At 36.9% G+C, this 9,059-nt stretch overlaps 1 long non-coding RNA gene across 3 annotated transcripts in view; it reads left to right on the forward strand.

Annotated features, from left to right (window-relative positions):
- LOC106019202 (uncharacterized) overlaps positions 1-8,250 on the forward strand; it is a 55,472-nt gene extending 47,222 nt beyond the window's left edge. The window contains exon 7 of one of the 3 annotated variants that reach the window (XR_011807456.1): positions 7,573-8,250. This is a non-coding gene — a long non-coding RNA (uncharacterized lncRNA). The remainder of the gene's footprint in view (positions 1-7,572) is intronic. The other 2 variants (XR_005263133.2, XR_011807457.1) reach the window with 2 other exon arrangements.
- Positions 8,251-9,059: the final 809 nt, after the last annotated feature.

Raw genomic sequence — 9,059 nt, forward strand, 5'->3', positions numbered from 1 at the left:
ACTCAAGGTGTGGCCTCACCAGAGCAGAGTGCACGGGGAAAAGCACCTCAGTGGTCCTGCTGGCTACACTATTACTGATACAAGCCAGGATGCCAACTGGCCTTCTTGGCCACTTGGGCACACTGCCGGCTCGGGTTCAGGTGAGCATTAATCATCACCCCTGAATCCTTTTCCTCTGCACAGCTTTCAAACCACTCTGCCCCAAGCTTGTAGTGCTGTGTGAGACTGTTGTGGCCAAAGTACAGGACCCAACACTTATCCATGTTGAACTTCATCCCCATCCCACTGGCTTCTGCCCATTGACCCATCCTGTCCAGGTCCCTCTGCAGGGCCTTGTTACCCTCCGGCAGATTGACACTTCCCCCCAACTCAGTGTCATCTGCAAACTTACTGAGGGTGTACTCAATTCCTGCATCTAAATCATCAATAAAGATATTAAAGAAGATGGGCCCCAACACCAACCTCTAGAGAACACCACTCATGACTGGTCATCAGGTGGATTTCACTCTGTTCACTACTACTCCCTGGGCCTGGACACCCAGCCAGTTTGTAACCCAGCAAAGAGTGTACCTGTCCAAGCCATTCGCTGCCAGGTTCTCCTGGAGAATGATGCACATTTGGATGTATTCTAGACTGGAAGAATTAATTTTACAATATTAGGTACAAAGAAGAGTTTGCAAATAAAATGCAGCTAGATTTATGTGACTAATTTAGGGATACTCCAAGACATAAAATTAGATGTGACTTTTACCTATTATCTGCAAATATGGAAGCATCAAACCTTAACTCTTTAAATTGCTGTTCACTACCACTAAAGAATTTGCTTGGAACAGCATAATCATCCTTGAGGCATCTAAATACATAAAGATTTCGAAATACTGAAAAAATAAATAAATCAGTCTTGGCATTTAAGGTTGGCTTTGCAAGCTCATGAGGGCTATGTTGTATCCAATGCAAATAATCACTGGGGTAAAGGAACACAATATTTCAATGTATGGTGATAAGCTGTTAGGAGGCAGAAGCTGGTTACCAAATGCATCATCTGCTAAGATAAAAGCAATGAATAACCGAAGCACAAACAAAGGGAAGGTGAGCTGAAATAGAATTGTAACATTAAGCTCTCACTCTATTTGTAGAAAAACAACAAAAATATCAAAACAGTCTAATGACAATAATTTATGAAAAATAAATAATGGATTTAATTAATGTAACTAATGGAGCAACTTTTTGTGGCCATTGCAATTGCTTTCAACCTTCAAAATATAAGTGCATTGAAAGGATACACCTATTTTGATTTGAGATTATTCCCCCAGGGAAATGAAAATAAATGTAAATTAGAATTTCCTCTTCTAAATGCTACATTGACAACTAAAATAGTATAGTAGCTTATAAACTGGGTTGTGCGAAAAGGGTGCCCTTACCAGAAGCCTTGAAGATCTTGATAGACTGACTGAAAAATGTCCTAACAAATTGATATAGCTATGCACTGATTTTTCCTGTGGCCCACACTTGCTTAAAACAGAACAAATACGCTCAAATGGACCAGCTACCATATGCCTAAGAAAGGTCCTACTCTTAACTTTCTTGCAGTTACTTAAGACTGCATATTTGTGCTTTAGGAATAGCACAAAGAATGATAAACCCTTTAAAAATTCACACGTCTTTGCTTTCATCAGATTAAGGTATCTTAGCAACTACAGTAATATTTTATCTGTTTTCTCTGGGATTTGGTTCTCTTTATGGTACCCTTGAACTGACCCTGATAGCTGGTGCTTCTATCTTTTATCAGTCCTGAGTCTTTTGAATCATCACATTACTGAGTTGTAAGACCCTGCCATCTTCACATGTATACCTAAACTTGCTTACCCTTACCATCCAATTTGGCTCATCATTAAAGTACCAGAAAAGGTACATCCAGGTCCTATCTCCTGTATTATGACATCAATCCCATAGAAGACTCATGGTCAAAAGTCTCATAATGTTAACTTTATTTTCAGCATGAATTTATGATTTAGTGAATTTTATAGTCTATATGCTGACATGGCATATTTTTTCTCTGAGATCTTTGAAATGAATACAGCATACCATCCTTTCCCATTCGCTAGCTGGGATCTTTCTGTATACATGACTCATCATAGAAGAGAGTAGTTCTTTTGCCCTTTGTGGCTTACTCCTTTAGTGTTGTAGCTATGCATCTAAATAAAAGGCAGAATTTTTCCAAGCACTTTTTTTTTTCTCTCAAGGCTCACTGGCTGCAATAGAAACCTAAGTCCACATGGTGATCATATTTGTTACCTCAGGGACTAATTTTCTTTTACCTCCTTTCCTGTATTCCAAAGCTTCATTGCTATTATCCTCTTGCTCCCCATGCACTAACAAAAAGATTTTAATGCATTCATTATGCAAAATCTTGTCTTTTGTGACCTTTGCCAAGAGTGTCCCCAAAGGACTGGCCAGGCTTAATAAGCTCACAAATAAACTACGATGTCAGCCAAGGGCACTACTGGCCAATTGAGTCCGTACCATTGCCCTCTTTCCCAAACCCCCACTTCACACCTGAGATACCCTGAGGTGAGATTGCAGGGGTGTTGTCTGCCCTGGAAAACTGTTAATCCTTTCCGGTGGCTCCCAGCTAGGCAAGCAATCCCCTTTGTGAAGGCTGGAACAATCATGCAGGCAATATCGCTTTTTGCCTCTCCAGAGACAGACCCTGCCTTCCTTGAAGTTTCTCTCTCTCTCTTTTTTTTTTTTTCTTTTTCCTTTTTTTGGACACATTTTTTAATGCTTTCAATCTTATTTCATTTATATTATGTCCTGTAAAAGCTTTGTCATGGGTGAGCCAGCTGGGTCATTGGAGGAAAGGCACTAACGCATATGATTCCTGTGTTAGTCCATTTTCCTCCTGCCCAGAGTTATTGTCTAGGTTCTGCAGGGAAAGCATCCGCTCGCCCATTCAGTTGTTGATGTTGTGGCAGATCACAGTGGTTTCTGTCTGCTAAGCAGTCAGCCAAAGAAAGGAGTAAGAGCAGTAGAGCAGCCTCTTCATTTCATATATAAAAGATGCAGATAAAGCATACGATATCAGAGAATGACCTAACTGGTAAAAAAAATATCTGAATTTATTGTGGAAGAGTATAAACTTTCAAAACTCTAAAAGAGATCGGGCTCATAAAAGATAGATATTGCAAATATTAATGCAAATTATTAGTAAATCTGACCCCTCTACCCCACTATGACACACATTTAAAATTTATTATGGAACACATTCAGGGGAATAGCTTTAGGGAATTCATTGCTCATCTTTCTCTTTCTTCCTCCATCTCACACACTAGCAGTCTCCAGACAGCTTCTCTGAATTCTTCAGAAATATTGCCACTCTGACCTCTGTACCATAGATCCATTGACTTACTTCATTTGACTGTCTGGAGTGACAGGTAAGGTACTAGTACAACATGTTCTCACAACTTCCATGGCAGCGTACACATCTTTCCAGCTCACCTCTATATTATGATGTAGAATATCATGATGCAGAGTACTTAAATAAAAGCTTTTTGAGCTTCTGATGTTTTAATATATATTTAGTCCAAAGAAAAAGCACAAGCAAGCCGTAGGCCTCATCTTAGTAGCATAATTGGTCTTACAATATGTATATAAGTTCTTTTCCTGAGTTTGTGTCAAATAGGGAAGACTTTAGACAACATGAAAAGTTGTGGGTATCAAACTGCCATTAGATGCAATCAAATTTCAATACATAATATTTTTTGTCTCTTTTTTTTTCCTAAAATTTCTAATCCATTCCAAAATCCTACCTGGATTTATCTCACTTTAGATATTAAAAACAAACAAACAAACAAACAACAACAACAACAAAAAACACACTGAAATGATGATAAAACACTTTTTTTTTTTTTTTTTTTTTTTTCCCTCCAAAATCTGCTAGGCAACATAAGGCTGGATTTTCATAGATGCTAAAACTGTAGACAATACTGTGGGTGCTCATCACTGTGAAAACAGTTCCTGAGCTTAAAATTCCCTTGATAATGATTTATGATTTTACATAACTGTTCTCACTGCCATAATGCCGAGACACTTCCACTAGCATTTTAAGGAAAAACAAACAAACAAACAAAACCACACAGACACACAAATATTAATTCCTTTCCTCTTTTTATTAGGACTTTTGCCAGGTTCTATCTGGAAACTTGGAAAAATATATATTTGCTAATCTGACAGGATACCGCAATATTGGGATAACGCATTTCCCATATGTGGAACTGGACTGTAGCCATTTGTTCTTTTAACATCTACTTCAGACACTCAGGCTGCATACAGTAGGTTCAAATTATCTGTCCAGCAGCTCAGGAAGGAAAAAAAAAAAAAGTACCTTTTCTGGCATCTCTGTCTCAGGATAGGAAAAGACCTCTAAATGCCATAATAAAACAAAATGAAAGCAAGAGAGCTGGAAAGACTAGAATGTTCATCAAGATCTGGGGAGAGAAAGAAAGGAATGGAAAACAAAAGACACTTGTCAATAAACATAAGAAACACCCACCCTGTATTACTGCGGTTACTAAGTGCTAACAATGAGCCTCTGGCAGGCAGTGAGGTGTGCAGACAAAAGGCCCTTGAGAAGTTGTACTGCTGCATCCTGTATAATAGTTGAAATCTGTGAGTGTTTTTCAAGGTTAGGCACAAATAAAGCAAAATTTCTTTATTAAGGTTCCAAATTACTCATCTTCTCCTACATTTCAGTCCATTGTGGGGCTCTGAGTACTGTAACTGACCTTTGATAAACAGTCATTTCACCACAGTGATGAGACTACATAAAAACCGGTCTGCACAATATAATGCAGATTAACTGAGGGGCATACCAGCTTTTCATAAAAATAAGCCAGAATGACACTGAAGAATTTGCTCGTAATCTAGCCAGTTGCATGTGCACATATTCTTTGTGAGTGAAATTTCTTTCCAATGAGATAATTTAAACAATGAAGAAATTACTCTTGATATACATGGATCAGGCAATTTATAGCATTTCCTTCAAAGGCGAGTCTAGTTAATGCTTTGTCACAGGTGTGAAAGAAGTGATGATTCAGTGTTCATATGCTTTGGTACATAATGAGGCTGATCCCTGATGTTTCAAACAGAAGAAAAAATTGCAAATGTGAAGTTATTATAGATTGTTTCATGAATAAGTTTCACCCCTCTGAGTGAAGCCAGTGAGTTAGCTGGTATTGTAAAACTTTCACAGTTACCTAAAAATAAAACCAAATATCTGTTTTGATCAAGAAATCTTTCAATAGTTTGTCTAACCTGAGATCATTAAAATATCTGTAAAATACAAGTAAAAAGTTAGCATGAGAGATCAAACAAAGCAATCATGTCATACTGAAAGTAGCCTGAAATATTGACAAGAGACCCAGCTGAATTAATTAGTCTATGAAGTTTAATAAACAAGCCATGTTAACAGTGTAGTGTTGTTTACTCTTTATACAAAAAATTATCAATATCAATTTTCAGAGGTGTTTTAGCACACTAATAAGAAAATAAAGGGGAATAAAATGAAAAGATTATCACCAGAACTAGCATTGCCACTTTGTTGTACAACCACTATCCAGCTTCTGTCATTATAGCTGGTCCCAATTTATCCTGTTCTCATTTTACAAGAAAAAAATCATAAAAGGCACTACAGATGAAATGATCAGTATTATTGTCAAGGCATTTTAAACAAGAATGCAGAGTCCTTGGGCCAGAGCTCCATCAGTTCAAGGCAATCTTTAATCCATCTTTGTTTCTCTTCCCTGTGTTCTCAATTTGTATGTCTTGATGCCCATTCGCAATGAAGTCTCTAAATTACATTACAAAAGGAGGTTGTCTTTTCAAAAAGAAGCTGTAAAATTGAGCTAGAATAATGCCACACATTATTACTGAAATGGCAAAATCCAAAAGACCATGAAAATAAAATCTGCACTTGAGGATACAGATAATTGATTCACCTAAACACAATGCTGCAGTCTATAAATAGCACTGTAAAAGGCCAAAGTACTGTTCTTGCAGGAAACAAATTTTTGAATTCCACTTTTAATCTTCAGAACTCTTGGACTGCACTTGATGAGGAGTAAAACCATTTTAAAGAGCTAAATGGCTTTATTTTCAGAATTTCTGAGCAGTTAGAGCACCCAGTACTTTCAATATAAACTGCAGGTGCTCAGAACTACAGGAAAATCATTCCATACACATATGTGTTATATATACACTTATTTATATATTAGATGTATCATCCATATACATGGTCACCAGTATTTTTGGCTGGTACATTTATCATAAAGGAAAAACATTTATCATGAAGGTAACAAAAATTACAACAATGCATATACAAACTGAACATCTCTGATGTAGTCTTAAACAACTATGGCTCAAACAACTTTTATTTTTATTAAAATAAAAAACAGTAAATTAGAGAGGCTTTATGGGTATCCTACAATCAGAGTTTTCTCCACTGATTTGAATGGGAGTGAGCCTTAAAAGTGTGTTCAGATTCAAACTTTTTTTTTTTTTTTTTCATAACTGGTATAGCAGAAAATGTAAGCAACAGGGAAGAAAATAATAAAGAAAATAAAAATACCACTTTAATTGCCTTAGGCTGTATTAGGAAAATTGAAGAACTTTTTTTTTTTTTTTTTTTTTTTGGATTGCTAGTGTAACTAGTATGCCGCTGATTTCTGAAGCTGCTTCTTCTGCTAAGAATAAGCCCCAGAAAATATTCATAGCAATTGCAATTTCTGAGGCATGCAGTACAATTTATAATCAGTCAAATTTACGCAGTTTAAAAGATTCTTTGATTCCTGTCTTGCTTTTTCATTAAGCCCTTTAAACTGGACTTCTTGTCAATAAATAAAACTATTGACGTTAAAAGGTCACATCCGTGACCTTTCACATGTTTCTCCTGCTCTGTATCTATATACACTGTATACTTTACCTCAAGAAGAGATTCTTTTATTTAAGAGAGCTTAAACTGTTCAAATTTGTAATGTACTGGGGATTTTGGAATATCTAGAGGGCTTAGTGGATAAAGAACTGACCTTTCATCTCTGAACCCAGTTCCCGTCCAACCTAAGATAAGTGAAAGAGTTTTGTGTCAGCTGCCCATGTGATAAAACTAGCTTTACCTTGTATCATTCAACACAATTTGGCATGACTGGCAGTTTTTTTCCTCTCAGGAGAAGCATATTGAATATGGAAAATGAATTGCTTCTGTCTCTAGAGAGGGTGGTCCTCCAGGTTAGGCTTTGAAGTTATAAATGGGAAGTGCTGGAAAGCTCGTATTATTGCTGGTTTCCAGCCCCACATCAAACATATGGATAAACAGCAGGTCATAGTTTTAAATCAGTGATAGAAGATGATTTACAAATACAAACACGTAACCACTTATGTGACTTTTCCTCACCCAAATGGAAACTATGCAATGTAGCCCAAGCTAGATTTGAGTAATTCTAAGGTCTACTTTTACTTCTATAGGTAGTAAATTTCTACATGTATTTTAAGAGAACATATTTATGTATTTTCCCCCAGGGAAAAGAAACATCTCCAGATTTCCAGAGTACCACGTCTCCCTTATTTATCTCTGCATAAAGCTCCACTTCACAGAAGCTGATACACTGGTGGGGCAACCCTCCTCTACCCCCACCAGTGCCACTTCCAAAGGAACCACTCCAAGCTGCTGAACTTCCCAGCCCACAGAGCTGCCCTCTTCTCACAAGCTGAGCATCAGACTCTCTGCGGGGAGGGCTCATTTATGAGAGGAACATTAGAGCCAGTAATCAAAGACAGGTCCTGACCGTGACACAGTAGTGCCCAAACCACAATGCTGGGGCTTTGTTTTCTGCTGGATATGGTGCACTTCCACTGGGAATATTTGTTAAAAAAGAACTTTTGATTTGTTTTGATTAGAATTATGTACTATTTTTTTGTGAAAAACTTTAAAAAGAAACCAACAGTCTGAAATGTGAATTCAGTTCATTCTGTTACTGAAACTCAGAACCTGCAATCAGTTAACATGCACCCAGTAATTAACTGGATTTCTTCTGTCTGGTGAATGTATTAATTATCTGCAATATAACATAATGCTCCCTCTTCTCTTGCAGTCCTTGGAACTAAGTTTGTTTCATTTGATACTTTTTATGACTCTTTAGTAATATAAAACCATTTTTAAAATAGCAATAAAAAACTGCTCTGCAAGTATTTCTGGAGACAAGATATTTTTATAAACAAGAAAACCCACCTCAGTGGCATTCATTGATTAAATTTGTCTTTATGATTTATCTATACATCACACAGATGGAATTTTTCAGAAATGCCATAAACTGCAATTTGAAACTATGTCCACCTATTGCTTGTCTCACAGCTCTGATCTCAGGTTAAAAAATCAAGAGAGAATAAATTTCCTTTAAAGATAATGACATCCCTGGAATGTTAATAGTACAAAACTTTCAAAAGGTAGAACTATTTCTTAGCTGAACTAGAAAAGAAGCAGATTGGCTTAGTCCATTTTGCACCTTTGTGCTGGAGAATGACTGGGTTTAAATTACAGCAGCTTCAGTCTTTGCTTTTCAATCCCTTAATCCTTAAGGAGCAGAGGTTTCAGTTCAAGACAACTTCACACAGAACATACAAAAAGATTCTGTGAGCCTATCTCAAGTATGATGATCATTTTTTCAGCTGCAATGTTTCACTCATATCCCGTAGCAAAAAAAAAAAAAAAAAAAAAAAAAAAAAAAGGAAAAACAGTGTCAAATAATTAATGCATTTTCAATGAAAGTTTCCTTTCCACTATGGTTTAATACACATGCATGAAAAGCAATAAATGCTTTCACGTGAGCCACTTTCAGATACTCCTACCTATGGTTTTCATCACTGTTTTACTGGTGTCCCCTCACATTAGAAAGCCTTTGTGATATCCCTGAGCTCAGATGGAAAAGGAAGCTAGCCTGGGAGGTTTTACATCTGGTAGCCAACGCTATTACTTAAACAAGCTACGTCAGTTTTCAAAAAAAGCTACA

Source organism: Anas platyrhynchos, chromosome 2, assembly GCF_047663525.1.
Source record: "Anas platyrhynchos isolate ZD024472 breed Pekin duck chromosome 2, IASCAAS_PekinDuck_T2T, whole genome shotgun sequence".
In the NCBI taxonomy this organism is placed as follows: domain Eukaryota; kingdom Metazoa; phylum Chordata; class Aves; order Anseriformes; family Anatidae; genus Anas; species Anas platyrhynchos.